Here is a 17,320-nt window from a genome sequence, read left to right on the forward strand (position 1 = left end):
CAAATGTACTTAAAAACTCATTGTACAGTAGGCTGCAGACATGACTGTGGGAAAGCGCAGCGGGGCTGTGAATGAGAGAAATAAAACATTATTTATGATCTGACTGTTTTGTGATTGCTTTACAGCGGTTACGCTCCAAAGCACAGCGAGACTAAATGTATGCCATCGCTCGTTTGTTTATGTGCCGCGGCGACCTGTGACAATTGCGTAACGACATTTCCAAAGAACAAAAAATACTTAATTTTTCCAGCCTCGGTTGTCAGCAGCCCTGGTCGTGTGCAATTCAACATAAAATCGACCCACGTCGACCGGTCTTCCGACCCATCTCTGGACCTGGGTCGCAAAACCCAGTCGGTCAACGTGGGTTAACCCTTTCAAAAGTCAACCCTGGTTCAACCCTTGTTGAGCCCTTTGTATGAAAGGGGTATTAGTATTATCTATCAGCAACACCATGTAACACCAATGGGGCCACAACCTATAAAGGAAAATGCTAAAATCCAGCAAAATGCACACTACACAAGTAGAGAAGAGTCATAAATCAGCTAACAGATGCAACAATGTCATTTATACAACAATAACTATCTAAAGTTTAGTACCATTAGCTAGCATTAGCCTGCTTAAGCTACTGGCCATACTAGACCAAATAAGGCTGTAGCAGGAACACCCATTTGTAAGAGAAAGTTATTGTAAGAGAGTTATTGCTTCTTTCAAAAGTCTTGCTTTAAGATGGCTGCAGTCTAGGGGTGGGGGAAAAATCGATACAGCATAGTATCGCAATATTTTCCGTGGCAATACTGTATCGATACACAGACGCCAAGTATCAATCTTTTATTATATATGTGTTGGTCAGTTTGTCAGCATGACAATCCCATTTTGCAGCAATAAAAGTAAAGTGAGATGAACAAACAGAAATGTATCTTTTTAGATAAAACAGAGGTTGACAAAGTTTTCTTTTGGGGACATAATTTGAAATTGGGAAAAATCTGAAGTTGGAAAAAAGGTAATAAATTGCAATATATCGTAGAATATTGCAATATCTTTAAAATCGCAATAATATCGTATCGTGACATAAGTATCGTGATGATATTGTATCGTGAGGCCTCTGGTGATTCCCACCCCTACTGCAGTCATTGTGCTAGATTAGTGTATTGGCACATAATACGGTCATCAAGCCACTGACATCAACAACTACTGCTGTGCTGAGTCTAGAGGGTTTCATTTATTCGTTTACTGCTGGATGGAATGAGATAATTTTATACTTTCTAAAGCACATCTGCCTTAATTCAGGGATTTCTTTAAATTACAATCAAAAACAATTTGTATGTCAAGTACCTAGATTTTTTCTGCAACAGAGAGCCTGGGAACAAATCTAGACAAATTCTCACTGCTACGTTGAGCAGGCGTCCTCACCTGCTCTTTGACCGGCTAACCACATATTTATAGCATGTGGCGACCCCATCGCCATGGGAACTTCCTCTTACCAAACAGCAATGATGGCTTCCTATGAGCTACAATGAGATCAGACTAGATGACTGTGGTGTGGGACAAAGTGGGGGCGGAGGGGAAGAACAGAGGCACGAGAAAAACAGCTGCGGTTGATGTTAAAGCTGAGAGGCGAAGATATATCTTTCGAAATCCGAGACCTATTAAGGCAATGCAACATTTTCACTTAATTCATCAACTAAATGACCACTCTTAAACTTAGATAGCTCTTTCTATAATGTTCCGTTTAATTGTGAACTTGAAGGAAGTTTGTGGATTTTCAGAGGCAGCTTTTAAGCCTTTCAAGCTTCAGAAATAAATACAAATCCATCATTCTTATAAGAGAGCTTTCTGGAGTTTCATCTTTATTTACTACATCTGGCTTTTTTCACAGTCGCTCTTCTACTTTTACTGCTACGGTGGATGTGTTTGGTGGCAATACAAATAACACCATTTGGAGAAGCAGAGGGGCGGTTTCTCTCATGCTGTTCACCAACAATCTCCAGAGTTCATCAGTTGTGTCTGGTATGCAGCATGTTCGCAATGGGGCACAGTCCAACAACCTATAAATAACCACTGGTAGTTAGACTGTCACCCAAATTGAGGAGGGGAACTGGTGGTCAGAAGGCAAATATGTAGCAAATATCCACATGCAAGCAAACAAAAATAAACATATATGAGTGATTTGCTCAGAATTTTAGCCCTGTTGGCATTTGAAACAGGAGATTTACTACAATTCTCCACCAGAATAATGACTTTCTTTTTGCTGTGGACAGCAGGGTGACCATTCCATCAACAGTAGTAGAAGAGTTGATACAATATATGCTGTATGGGTGTGTGTGTGTGTGTGTGTGTGTGTGTGCCAAGTGTATTTAAAGACCTCAATATATTTCTCAGAATGTGGTCTCTTCAGTGAACTTTTGCCCTAACCATTCCTATCTGTCTCGCTTTCTCTCTCTGTCCATGTTTATTAATCACAGAGAGAGTCTGCTGTGCAAGTTCATTTCTAAAGCTCCTAATGAGCCGTGACAGCCCACTGAACGCCTAAGACCCCATAAAATATGTGGGGTCAGCAGCACAGGGACAGTGGGGGACATTGGGCCCGGATCCATGGAGCACTGCCTTGCATTGTTATGTTCTGGTGGGTCAGCTGGGTTTCGCCCCAGGCCTCTAACTCTGTAACACTGGCATCTCTGGATCCCATCCAGGGAGTACAGTAGAGAGAGTAGCAGAGTGTCTGTTTGGGATCAGCAATGGCCACACGCAGGCAGGGAGATAGAGAACAGGCATACATGTTTGCCAGTAAACAATTGGAATTGATTTACAAGTAGGTTGTAGAAAGAGTTGGCATGTGTTTGGGTGACATTCATGAGACTGATAAAGTTAAGTTGGCAACAATGTTTTTTTAAAAAGCCATTCGTAGTGCTTTTACATGAAAATAGAGGTATTTGCTGTGTGTCTAACACTGGATGAGACTGTTGATAGTGAAGACAACATAAAGAAAGTTAAAGAAAGACTCCGTAATCTGATGACATCTCAATTACCACTTTCTGTAAACACAGTGTCACTGATCAGGTACCATACATCCGTCTACTGCTGTGGTGGTGGTGACATCAACATATGAAATCCGAAGCTGAACTATTAATCTAATCCTATGCCGTAGATATCTATGGCTGGATTCCTGTTAACCCTTTTGCGCCCAGCCTGAACCCATCTTAAGTTGCAACTTGTGGGTCATGCATTGGTTGTGCCGTGTTTCGTTCGTGGCAAAAATAATACAGAAAAGGAAGCTCCATTGGCATTTATTTTAAGGTTGATGGTGGTGTGACACAGCTAATACGATGGCTTCTGTGGACTCTCCAGTTCTCCCTTGTTGCTCTCGAGACATTGATTAGCTTGTTAAAGTTAAACAATAACACAAAAGCAACGAGATAACCTACTTCAACTCCAGAAGACCACTGATCACTGTGACTGAAACAAACGGATTACAGTTCACAATTTTGCTGTTGGAAATGCTGGTATGACCAATCCCTGAGGATTCAATCAGACAGCCAGCAGTTCCTCAAGCCTGTTCTGCACCGATGCAAATGTTGAGCTAGTCTTTCATGTGCTGTGAGAACCAAGGAAGAGAACAGACAAGCCCATCATACTTGGAACCCTTTCTGCCGATGACATCTCTAGCCTGATGGGACGACTGTGAGTATGAACCCGACTAAACACATGAAATGCATGTGTTACCAAAGTCCGCTTTTCCACTCTAGTTGAGCCCAAACACAACAAACTGGAGGTGCGATTCACACCCTTCGTGTCACTTCCAGTCCACATTTGCATCCAGTGGGTAACATACACATACAGTGTAGTCGCTGGTTCTGTGTTTCTACTTTTAGACAGTTAGATCAGTGAAAGCGCTAATATTATGAGAGGCAGATGTACACATGCTTGGCCCCTTTCCACTTCCGTTGCCTTCTTTGAGGTCAATGGCCATCTCCCTCCCCTCGGTTCACATGCAGACACAGAGGGTCTCTCTCTCTCTCTGTCCTCCGGTGTGCTGAAGGGGCTCTCTGTCTGCTGCTGGAGGGAATAGTGTCCCTTTCACAGCTCTTCGACCAAGTGGCTGCACTGAACGGACACAGGATAAAAGCCACTTCCCTTGGAAAGAGAGTCTACACACACATCTACATAACACAACACACTTTTTCATGTGCACACACCCATACACACACACACACACACACACACACACACACACACACTTGCTCAGCCCGTTTTATGACAGGATCTTTTCACCCTGGAGACAGTAACGCTCTCCCTGGGAAAAGCAGGTGTTAAGTCTAGCTGCTTGGTACAGCATGACACACACGACCTGAGATCCACTGGAAGGCCAATGGACTTTTATGTGCTACAATCTGTTATTGATAATCTTAATCACTCAACACACCAGCTCATCTTTACAAAATAGGTTAACAATGCAGGCCAAAAAGACATCCATTATAAGACAACTTCATCAAACTGTTCAACTTTAAATTATTAAATAGGCCAGAATGAATTGTGAAATCGTAAGGTGAAACTGTTTTCTCTGAGCATCTGAGAAAACGGTCTTTGACCTTCTGACCTGGACTAAGGGGGAGGAGACTAGGGTTGTCATGGAAATATGACAAAACTGGAACTGATGGTGCTGTAATTCTTCAGTTCAACATTCAACAGGCTCAAGGATCAAAGAGCAGTCTGGAGGAAACAGGCGGTAGACGGACTCTGATGAGACAGAGAGAGAGAGAGAGAGAGAGAGAGAGAGAGAGAGAGAGAGAGAGAGAGAGAGAATGAGAATGATTGACAAAAGCAGCTGAGGCCCAATTTAACTTTTTAAGCAGGGACAGGCACCAAGTGGCCATGAGTGCATTAAAATATGGCAGCTTAATAAGCATGTCTGTTATAAATCTGAAAATGCATGTTTGAATATAGGTTGATGGGAAAACACAGTCCTCACAGCCTAACATCCCTCAAAACTAAAATAGGACCATATTATAAAAAGATGATAATACTAGTGAGGAATGCATTTGTTTTTGCAAGTGTGTGCTTTCATTATTATGTGTGTGTGTGTGTGTGTGTGTGTGTGTGTGTGTGTGTGTGTGTGTGTTAAGACAGAGCTTGTTAAGTGGCCAGTGGTCAGATCTTTAGAAAGAGCCTCTGCTCACAGTGTGGGAGCACAGCAGTGAAAGCAGCAGCCAACAAATCCGGCCACAATTACAGACCTCAGTTCTCCGGCCTCGCATAGGAGAGTCAGCCAGTCGGCCACAATGAATGACAACGTGAGAAAAAAGGAGGAATGAGTGATAAAGCAGAAACATACCGAAGTTATAAAATACTTGCAGTTGTGCAAAATGTCTGAAAAGTACAGTCCCCTATGTTTTGCCTATTGGCCCACGCTTTGCTTTAAGTCTTTTTGCATGGTATTTTTGGTATGCGTTTAATCCGTTATCCAATATAAAAACTCAACACACAGAAACCTTGCACACTGAGTCTGAGAATTCGCAATACGAGACAAAATGGAGTCAAACCCAGTGGCCAGGATTGCGATACAGTTGCACGACTCGCCACACACATTTGCAAATAATTTGCTCCAATAATGATAAAACTTCAAAAACAAATGAAAGCGAAGTGAGATCCAAAAACAGACCCGCAATTACCGCCTATGGCCCCAAAGAGAGTAAAACCAGAGATCTTCAAGATTGTAACCTTAAGCATCAAATATACCAGGACCATTACTAAGCTGAGCTTTTACTTAATTCTAATGTAGAAGAAACCAATGTTGATTGCACTCATGAGTTGGAAATATTACCCTGATCCAGGGTAACATTTCAAGCAAACTATCAAATACACTGAATCTAATCCATCCCATTCATTTCCAGTGCTATTACCATATTTAAGAGGGAAAAAAAATGACTGGAAAAATGAACACACAAAAGGCATTTGCATTTTGCCTGCAAAAAAAGACAAAGCAAGCTTAAATAGCTTGTCTGTGGCCAGTTTGGGGTTTGAATTCAGCTTGGCCATATGCTCGGGTGAAGCATCACGTCATCGAGGACGCTGGTATGGTCATTGTGTGGCAGAATGCTAAGGAGGTGGCAGTGGGACGTGCATGCGTATTCATTTGTTTGTGGATGGTCTGCATACATTACCACCTACGGCTTGTACAGCCAGATCTCCGCTCTGAGCCCCACACACACACACACACACACACACACACACACACACACACACACACACACACACACACACACACACACACACACACACACACACACACACACACACACACACACACACACACACACACACACACACACACACACACGGCCGCCTCCTCTTCTTTCACAGCACTCAATAGCCTAAGAAAGCCCTTTGTGGTTCTTCGTTGTCGTGACGACGTGCCTGGGTCGAGTGAATAGAGAGTGGAGGTCTAGCTCTCCCAGTCTGTGGGCATTCTAATCAGCTTGTCACACTGTCTGTGGTCTAACAACCAGTCTTGTGCTCTCCTCGGTCCCTTGCCACGGCCAGAGATGCTTCTTAGCATTTTCTTCTTCTTTTCTAAAGCACATTTTATGAATTCAGAGAGCTCTGTGAAACATCAAGCCAGATTTGCTGCTCTATTATTGAAATACACAGTCGACAATGAAAAAAAAGTGCCATGTCCAGCCACTCAACCAATGACCGTGAACCAGAGTATTATTGCCAATATTCTTGAGGCCGAGGGTAGAAAATCTGGTCTACTTTCTGCCCACCTTCCAGTTTTAATAAGTTGCATGGTTATGAAACATGCACTGTGCCTTCTCAAAACCCCAGAATAAGCCTAAAAAAAGCCATGTATTCCCAGGGGAACTTATTGCTGGATCTTTGAGTTTGTAACAAGAATCTGAGAGCGTGATTTGTTTTATTCATGAATGTGTTTGCAGCGCATGACCCCTGGCGAACCTTTGACTCATAACACGCTACGTGGAGGCAGATCCTGCGTACTCCTCTGTCTCACCCTTCTCAACAAATCCTCTCGCCTGTCTCTGTCTTTCTCCCCCTCTGTCCACTGTGCTTGGTATCTCAGGCGCCTATCTGGATGCCATGCATTTTCTAAATGTTTAGCCAGGGATTCTTTGCGGCTGTTTTCTCTGCACGCCTTGTAGTGATAACTGCTGCAGCCTTATAGCATTACATCATTCCTTGACTAGGAAAATATACTCTACGTTAGACCCGACCGATTGAATTATCCTCATTTCACGTGTAAGCAAATGTTACTGTATCTATGGTCCATATGGTTCCATTTTTCTAAAAAGGGAATAAAACATTTTCAGGACATATTTGTAAAAACACAACTTAGCCACCGGGAGCCGCCCACTTTGAGCTTCATTTTGGCTTCAGAAACCTATGGGTGGCATCACGGAGACTACGTCCATATTCTTTACAGTCTAAGGTTGAAACTAGAGCTGGGCGATATGGAAAAAAAGTCTAATATTATTTGATATTTTTGACCATAACGTCAATGTCGATATTGTACCGATATTGTAGGGTTGACTGTTGGTGCTTTCACAAAATATGAACAGAATGAGAGTTTTGATAAATAATCACCAATAATGTGGATACAATGACTAAGTGGGTAAAGGCAAATAATAAAACAGCTAGTAAGTCTGGTAAGTTCACACAATTACAATCACTTCACTGTAATGTAGCTTTTAAATCCAGGAAAAGACAACACTTGTGTCTTATCACGATATGTATTACCATATCCAAAATTTAAGACGATATCTAGGCTCAAACAGGGCTGTAGTCAAGTCCACCTTTGTCGAGTCCAAGGCAAGTCCAAAACCAGGACGATTCGAGACCGAGTCAAGACAGAGTCCCAAGAGGTTCAAGTCCAAGTCAAGACTGAGTCCGAATGAGAGACAGTCAATACCGAGACAGAAAAAAAAGAATCCTCTGTAAGACCACTCACTTACCTGTTCATACTTTGTGTGATGTAAGAGCAGTATATATTTTACTTTAAGATGATCATTTTGCTTTATTATTTGTAATAATCAAAAAGCAAGTGCAGAGTAACACACTATAGGATCAAATTAGGCCATGTTATTTACTTAAAATATAAAATGGAAATGTTCTCATTCTTGAACTTATTACTTGTCCTGAAGAATTCATAGTACAAAGTGCTTGCTGACATTGTCTGTGGAAAAAATGAAAATGATTGATACCTGATGATTGAGGTATATGATGCAGCCAGGCGACCAATCTCAATGCCTGTATTAGATGGATTTTGAATTAAACTAATACCCGTTTTCTGAACGAGTGCGCTTCATCAATGGTTGATGAAAATTTGTTTTGAAGGAGGAAGTTACTTTAGAACAAAAGCATATAGTTCTGGACTCGGTCGAGACCAACTAGAATATTTGGCGAGTCCAAGACAAGTACAAATCCAAATACCACGAGTCCAAGACGAGTCCGAGACAACAGAAAAGTGTCTCGAGTCTCAAGTACAAGGCATACAAACTGTTCCCTCTCAACAGTTACACTTGCACTCATTGACTGTTCATGTATTGACCAAGTCTGTACTGTTGTTTTTAGCTGTCTGTATCTGTCTAGCCCATGCTAATGTCCTGTACAAGTGTTTCTGTCTTCATGTGCCGTAACTGTGTTCTATGTTTCTGCAGAACAGGAACCTGCTGGAAACCAGTTTTTAAATGGAGTCAGGCCCGTTTAAACTGTAACTTAATGTTGCAGCCTGTAGATACAGTAAATGAACTTGAGCTGTTTGAATTGTAATATACTCCTAGTTTATGTCCTCATTGACTTTAATGGTGCTTGCAGTCAGTTGGCAGCGGGCCCCTGCACTTGCTACCCTATTGGCAGCCAGATAAAAGAGCTGTTGTAGGGTCAGTTCTACTAACACACTGACTGTTCTGTCTGTCTGGTGAAAAATCAAATATCAGTGTGGGCGTATCCAACCTTTCAGGTCTTTGTGGATGTGGGTCAGCCCTGAAATAACTTTCTAATAACATTTATATGGAGGCTGTATCAGAATGAATGTAAAACATGATGGTGTCTCTTTTGAAATCTTAACTGTGCTATTGATTTAGCATCTCTCCGTGCCCAGTACATTTTTTAAAAGCACCTTCTGCGTTTGTCAGCATTTGTTTCTACCCCTTGGTTGTTGGGGGCTACCTGACTGTTTAACCACAAGAACAACATTATAACAATGCTTGGCCTTAATACCTCACTGGCGAGGCTGGTCAACTCGCTGTGCATGCATGCAAAGACTACACACACACACACACACACACACACACACACACACACACACACACACACACACACACACTCACACACACACACACACACACACACACACACACACACACACACACACACACACACACACACACACACACACACACACACACACACACACACACTACTACTTTCAACCCAGACGTGTTTCATCTGCAGCCAGGGCACCCATGCAGACATAATCCCACTGAACCCACTAAAAAGGGACCAGTGACAGGCGTTTCTAATTCACATTTCATTCCGGATTGCATTCTACAGTCCTCCAGGGTTTTTCGCTCATTGGGTAGCTACCAGCAGGTACTTCCTAGTCCCAGTGTGGTCCTTACATAAGGTAGAAAGCAGGGGTGGAAATCTCTTGGTACCTCACAATTCGATTCCAATTCAGAGGCCAACGATTCGATTCTAAACCGATTATCGATGCATCGATACATGCAGATGTTATGTGATAAAGTAGATGGACAGCCTATATGTGTTTTGCCTAATTATTTTATGTATCTTATTAGATCATGTGTATATATATATATATATATATATATATATATTTTTGGCCATTTTTGTGTGTTTTTTTTCTGCACTCTTGCCTAAACTTTTTTGTTGTCCATTATCCCATCCTCTTTCAGTATCTCTGTTTTCTAATTTGTACTTGTCTGGAGACTGTAACTTTTAAATAAATATCAACACATTTAAAAAAATAAAAAATATTATTATTATTATTTTTTTATTATTAACTTATCAGAATCGAGCATCGAATCAAGAATCGATTATTTTTCCCACCCCTAGTAGAAAGGGCTGGTTAAACATAATTATTTCATGGACATTAACAAAGGCCAGCTGGAGACAGCCATTTCAGTAAAAGGAAATCTATATAATTGATTGAGCTGTGTTGACCAAGGAACATGTCATAGGGTACATTTGCTCACAAGTGGAGTGGAACACCGCATTTAGTATCTAATGGAAAAGAACACGATTTAGAAGGATACGATTTACAAGGATACAACTCCTCACAGAAATATTACAGTCATTTACAATAATAGGACATTAAGCTTGTGTTATTGTGTCACTCACCAATTAATAGAAATTAGATCCAGAAAGCAGTAAACACACTATCAAACAATAGAAAACAAAGTCTAGTAAGACTAAGAGTCTTTCTGAAGCTGTACTACGCACAGGAGTTTTGAGCTAAATGCTAATGTTAGCATGCCAACATGCTCACAATCACAATGTAAAAATGTGAAAAGTTCGTAGGTATAATGTTTACTGTTCACTGTCTAGCTTAGTGTGTTAGCAGTAGAGCTAAAGTGATTAGGCGATTAATCGATGAGATGATCGACAGAAAAATAGTCAGCAACTACTCTGACGATCAACCAATCTTTATAGTCACTTTCAAGCAAAACTGCTAAACTTTGTGTCACTTTGTGACACTAGAAATGAATATAAACTAGATACAAAAAGCAGTGCACACACTCTCAAACGATACTACACAAAGTACACATGAACAATACTAGAATAAAAAGATTGCCGGTGCAACACAGATGTCTTCTTAAGTTATATCTTTTTTTATTTTTTAAGGTGCATTTCGATGTAAGGTTACATCTTCAACAGAGTCCTTGGAGAGAATGGGCAATGAAGCCCTTCAACAATGAAAAATACTACTTCACATGACTTCAATTCATGTCAATGACAAAATTCATGTATTACTATTCATTATTTGTTATTTAATTCATCAATTTAGGGCTGCAACTAGCGATTATTTTCATAGTCGATTAATCTGTCGATTATTTTCTCGATTATTCGATTAGTTGTTTGATCTATAAAATGTCAGAAAATGGTGAAAAATGTGGCTCAGTGTTTTCCAAAAGCCCAAGATGACGTCCTCAAATGTCTTGTTTTGTCCACAACTCAAAGATATTCAGTTCACTGTCACAGAGGAGAGAAGAAACTAGAAAATATTCACATTTAAGAAGCTGGAATCAAACTCAAACCGACTAATCGATTGTCAAAATAGTTGGCGATTAATTTAAGAGTTGACAAAGATTAATCGTTGCAGCTCTACATCAATTACCTCCACCAAAGATGTCACGTTTTCTGCTTGATCTGTTGGTTTGTTCGTTGGTTGGTTTGTTTGTCACGCTTACAGTTAGTACAAAACTCGGCTGCTCGTGTTTTAACCGGAACTCGCAAGCATGAACACATAGCACCAGTCCTGGCCTCGCTACATTGGCTCCCGGTCCATTTTAGAATACACTTTAAGATCTTATGGTTTGTTTTTAAATCACTGAATTGGTTGGCACCTCACTACATCTCAGACCTTTTACAAGTTTACAACCCCTCACGGTCACTTAGGTCTACTGATCACTTTCGGCTGGTCGCTCCAAAAACCAGATTAAAAACCAGGGGCGACCACACTTTTTCAGCTGCAGCGCCGAAACTGTGGAATGAGCTACCTCCACAGGTCAAATTGGCCCCGACCCTCGAATCTTTTAAAACTCACTTGTATTCCTTGGCTTTTAACCCAGCATGAGAACTGTGTGTTCTTATGTTGTTTTATGTGTTCTATGTGTTTTATATGTGTTTCTATGCTGTTCAGCACTTTGTAAACCCTTTGTTTTTTAAATGTGCTGTATAAATAAAATGGATTGGATTGGTTGGTTTGTTTGTCTGATCGCACAATTACGAAAAACTACTGGCCCGCCATGAAATATGAAAGGGTGTAGCACTGTCCAAGCAGGAACCCAGTATTTTTAGCAGATATGAATCACGGGTCTTCACTTCCGTTAACATTGCGAAATAGGGCATTTGTGCTGCATTCATGTTGTGTCGGAAAAAAATCGGAATAGTGACTTCCCTACTGGGAATACTGACATGAACGCCCCTTAAAGTCGGAACGTAAACATTGAGAGATAGGGCATGCCTTTGCAGTGGTCTGTTCTCTCCCAGTGCCCTTCTAGTTACTAATGAATGTTGTCCTGTCTGTGTTTCGATTGTTTTGTTGAGCCATTTCATAAAAAAATAATTGCACTCAGGAAATAGTTTTTTTTCTGGAAAACAATTAAAATGCATATATTAAAGACACATTGTCACTTTTTTTTATTATTCTATTATGTGACACATTACTACTAAAACACTATGACTTTTTAGTATGAAGCTCATAGCAAGATGTAGCGGCACTGCTGTGGAAAATACCCCACTGAGTGACCAGTGAAACAGTACTGTAAGTGTACTGCAGAGGGTAAATAAAGACTACAAAATGCTCCAATCACAATATTTTGATTTTGATTTCTATTCCCACTTCCTTTTTTTTTTTTAGAACCAAAATGACGTCAGCTCATTTAGCTCCCAAACTGGTGGTTTTGAAGTGTAGGCAGGTGGGAGTGATATCCTGGCCTTCTGTCAACAAGGCGTGTGACGGACAGCTTCATTAGAAAGAAAATGGACGCCCCCCGGAGACACGCCTTTATACCCCGCCCCCCCACCCTCTCCCCCACCCCTTGGCTTCCTGGGATTGGGAGAGAGGACAATCTAAGCAGGTCTTTTAGAGTGGGAGGTCTTCAATTGTCAAACGCTTAATAGACTGTGCTCTCTCCATCTTGGTCAGGAACATGCATGTGAGAGTCAGATGCACTCGTAATGACCGCGCGCACACACACACACACACACACACACACACACACACACACACACACACACACACACACACACACACACACACACACACACACACACACACACACACACACACACACACACACACACACACAATCCCTACTCGCAGACATTACCCCAGTATCTGAATCTCTGGCAGAAAATCAAAGATGATTGATGAGTGGAGCCTGGCTGTGTTGAAGGTCTGAGGTGTGTGATTGTGATCTGGGGACAAAGGAATCATTGCCAAAAGGTTAAGCATACGATAACACCCTCAGGAAGGCAGCCCTGTTTGAGCCTAGATGTCATTAATCACATGAAGCTGCTCTTTTCAGTCAGTTGTCGTTTTCTTTTTCAATAAATCGCCAACAGTGTCGTCGGTGTGTTGTGGGAGTCAGTTGTCGTGACAATCGCTGTGGTAAAAATCCACCTGGAAGTCCAGTTAAATTAAATCAATCATTGACACTGTGCTACATTAGGAGACGTCCATGCTGCGTCTTCAAGAGGGCGTGTGGCTATGAATCAGTCGATCTAGACAAATGCCAACCAAACGGCTCCAGGAAGCATTGAGAGGTCTTTGTTCGAGAAGGGGCACGGGCATGGACCCAACACTAATATGGCTAATGGCTTAGGGAACCCTACTGCTTCTTTAATTGAAGGCGGCTATCCTAAGTCCGGTGGGGAGAGAGAGGGGAGAGCGAGATAAGAAAAGGGGGGAAAAAAAGAGACAGAGATTGGGGAGAGGGCATCGAGTAAGGTTTAACTCTGAACTTGAAAAGGAAGGAGGGGGCTGTGAGGGGGATGCAGAAGGGGGTGTGTGTGTTTGTGTGTGTGTGTGTGTGTGTGTGTGTGTGTGTTCTTGTTTAACTACATTTGTGGGGTCCAAAAACCGGGAATACAGTATACTTGTGGGGTCCGGACTGCTTTAAAGGGCTGTTTGAGGGTTAAGACTTGGTTTTAGGATTATGGTTGGAATAAGGTTATGGTTAGGGTGAGGGTAAGGGTTAAGGTTAGGCGTTTAGTTGTGATGGTTAAGGTTAGGTAAGGGGGGTAGAATGGAATGGGAAGTCATATGATCGCGGTCCCCACAAAGATAGTGAGATGTACTATGTGTGTGTGTGTGTGTGTGTGTGTGTGTGTGTGTGTGTGTGTGTGTGTGAGAGAGAGAGGGTGGGAATGTAGCCAATCAGGATTTTCCCTGAGGTCTCAGGACACCTGGGATCATCAATGATTGATCAAACTAGAGGGTTTAACCAAGGGAGAGGTGGGTAAAAAAAGAAAGGCTCTGAGGGGGCAAGAAATACAAAGGAGTGTGTGTGTGTGTGTGTGTGTGTGTGTGTGTGTGTGTGTGTGTGTGTGTGTGTGTGTGTGTGTGTGTGTGTGTGTGTGTGTGTGTGTGTGTGTGTGTGTGTGTGTGTGTGTGTGTATTCAAAGAGAAAGAAGAGAAATGGACAGAAAAAAAGAAAAAAAACATCAAAATTGACCAAAGAGAAAGAAAAAACACCCTAAAACGAACAAAAGACAGCATAAAAAAAGCCAGATTCAGCTTACTGTTTCTAAACCTGAGAGAGGCCGCTGTGGAAGCAAACATCCCGATCAAAGCCAAACCGCCGCAGCTCTACAGAGACCCTGCTGCCCGCCCGCATGGTTTTGGCTGTGCTCAGAACAGCGAAAGACAAACAGAATCTCAAACTGATCCATACGGACTGAAACATCATTTCTTAGGACACACACACACACACACACACACACACACACACACACACACACACACACACACACACACACACACACACACACACACACACACACACACACACACACACACACCAGTGCCCTCACAGTGACATAGTGTATATGCTGCCATCTTTAAAAAAGGGAAATGTGATTAGCTTAACCACCTATTTTAGATGTTTCTGTCAACTCGCTTGTTCATCATAGCAACAGCTTCTTTGTAGAGACTAGTGTGGACACAGCGACTCAAGACACAGACACTCTGGTGTCTACTTCGACTAAAAAAAGTGTCTACTTTGGGCCCCATGTCACGTTTCAGATGTCTGAGTTAGCAGTTCCACCATTATTCCCCCCCCTTTAAACCTTTCAGATGGTTTAATTTAATAACTGTTCAAGGCCCAAATAGGTAGCCTGGTCCTACCAGACTCTCGTACATTTCATTTGTACAGAGAGTCTGGCCACTCGCCATTGACAAGTGTGAACTTCCTTGAAGGCGGGTACTCTGTTGAAGTCTAAAACTTTTGGATCTGCCCAAAGCCACTCTGGTAGCCTGGCTCCGCCCTCCTACGTACGGTCTGGTAGGACCAGGCTAACAAGAGGGGAGACGACAACAACTATCGGCTTAGCATCGCTAGCGTTCGCATTAGCCAACTCCTTCACCACTAACGGAGCGAGCTGGAAAATCAAACTTTTCTCGAACCTCGTGTGGAGGAGGGCCACAACATCGTGGCCACCAACAAAACTCAGCAAAGATTGTACTTGCTCGGGCTTTAACTTCTGGATGTTCGGCAGCGTTGCCACAACGGGCCGCATCTTTCTCCGCCGCCATTGCGGAACTACAACTCAAACTAGCGCACGACACGACCTCAACTTCATCGTTCTCAGCCACTCCCTCTGTTCGCTGATTGGACCGCCAAAGATTTGGTCGGAGAAAACCCAAGAATACACCGCAAAACCCAGACGGAGTACTGAAGGAAAATGAAAATTGAGCGGAAGTACGTAGGAGGGCGGAGCCAGGCTACCAAAGAGGTACATCTCTTCAATATTTCACAAAAAGAAAAACATCCAAAATTTGAATACAAGTTTGTCTCACGAGCAGATCAGCATGTTTATTGCAATTGGGTAATGGAATGGGCAATTTCCGGGAATAGCTAACCTTTCGATAATTCGTCATAACTGAATTTCCTTTTAATTTGGTTTAATTCGTTGATACTTTGTTATGAATACAGATTAGTGACTGGCATAGATACGCCTCTAAATGGATTTTAATTGCCATGCAACCTGTTCTCCTTGTTGTTTCAAACCCTAAACGTGGCTGAACGTGAAACATGTCTGGCTTTTTTGGTTGCCGAAGCAGATTGGCTCCGAGGGTTGCCTGGCATTGTTGTTGAATCTTTCAATAAAAGACTTAAATCCACTCCCTATGTCAGGACTGCTGCTTAGAAAATGCATTATTAATGAGAACAGTCTGACTGATGCTTGGGATTAATTACAGTACCTTTGAAAGCAGTCCCCCCTCCCTGCTATTTTCTCTCAGCACAACCAAGCCACCGATATTTTTTTCTTTTCATTCAAGATCAAATTAAAGTGTGCAAGTGGTTTGCGGCAGTCTCTGATGCTGAGAGAAACCCTAACAGACATTACTGTCTGGTTATATAAAGCGTGCCCTTTGCTTTTTAACCACGTTCGGCGCTGCAACACACGCACCGTGCTGTTGTCACCTGCTTGGTCACACAGAGAGAAGCTAAAAGGCTAAGAGCTTCTTCTTTATTGGCCATTTGCATCCTCTTTTGTCAATGGATTCGCTTACAAGTGCAGCTGGCTAATGCAGCACAACTAACGTGTTAAAAAAAAAAAGAAGTCCTTTTAGAGAAAGAGCTATCTTATATCATTTATTCAAGTGCTTCTTATTCATGAACAATAAAAAGCATATCACGTCATTTAAGGCGATAACCTGTCCAAAACCAACCGCAGGATGATATAAATTGTGGTCGCGTCTAGTTCCTCTTTGGATTTTGTAGTTATTTTAGGTACATTTTACTATACTTTTATATGCCGCACCCCCCCCCCCAATTCTGTCACTCTACATGCCCTATTTGGTTCCCAGCTTAAACATCGACATCAACAGAAAATAAAAGCAAATTAAAACAAAAAGGAGGGCAAACTATTTGTAACTGGGCTATATCACAACCACAAACCACTCCTCAATTACATGTATCTAAAACATGCATGTGAAAATTATTCATTTTATTAGTATATTTTATTTTTATTTATTTATTTATTTAATTTTTTTTTTTTAAATGGCACAATATATTTGTGACCCGTTTTTAAAGATTTGCATCCTCAGTAGTAATGCATGGCCACTGCCCTTGTCCTTTACACAAGATATTTTGCAATCCATAATTCTCAACCCACATTCATCTTGCTGTCGTACGGCTGACATGATCGCGGTACAATTTTTCTCGCTAATCTTGCAAAACCCGCGGTCTCAACAATAGCTGTAGGACTGGGTGATCACCATGTGAATGTGGCAGATCCTCTGTCCTCCTCATTCATCAATCCAACACACACACATGCACGCAAATAAAATGCTCATTCTCGCTCACCATGGGTTGTTGTTGGTTTCAATTAGTGGACC

At 41.9% G+C, this 17,320-nt stretch overlaps 1 protein-coding gene across 3 annotated transcripts in view; it reads right to left on the reverse strand.

Annotated features, from left to right (window-relative positions):
- Positions 1-17,320, reverse strand: part of LOC120559593 (plexin-B1-like) — a 73,922-nt gene that overhangs the window by 40,102 nt on the left and 16,500 nt on the right. The window contains exon 2 of one of the 3 annotated variants that reach the window (XM_039801425.1): positions 13,086-13,173. The exons of the other annotated variants lie outside the window; for them this stretch is intronic. The gene's annotated coding sequence lies outside the window, so the exon portion shown is untranslated. The remainder of the gene's footprint in view (positions 1-13,085; positions 13,174-17,320) is intronic. 3 annotated transcript variants of the gene reach the window in all.

This window comes from Perca fluviatilis, chromosome 5 (assembly GCF_010015445.1).
Source record: "Perca fluviatilis chromosome 5, GENO_Pfluv_1.0, whole genome shotgun sequence".
In the NCBI taxonomy this organism is placed as follows: domain Eukaryota; kingdom Metazoa; phylum Chordata; class Actinopteri; order Perciformes; family Percidae; genus Perca; species Perca fluviatilis.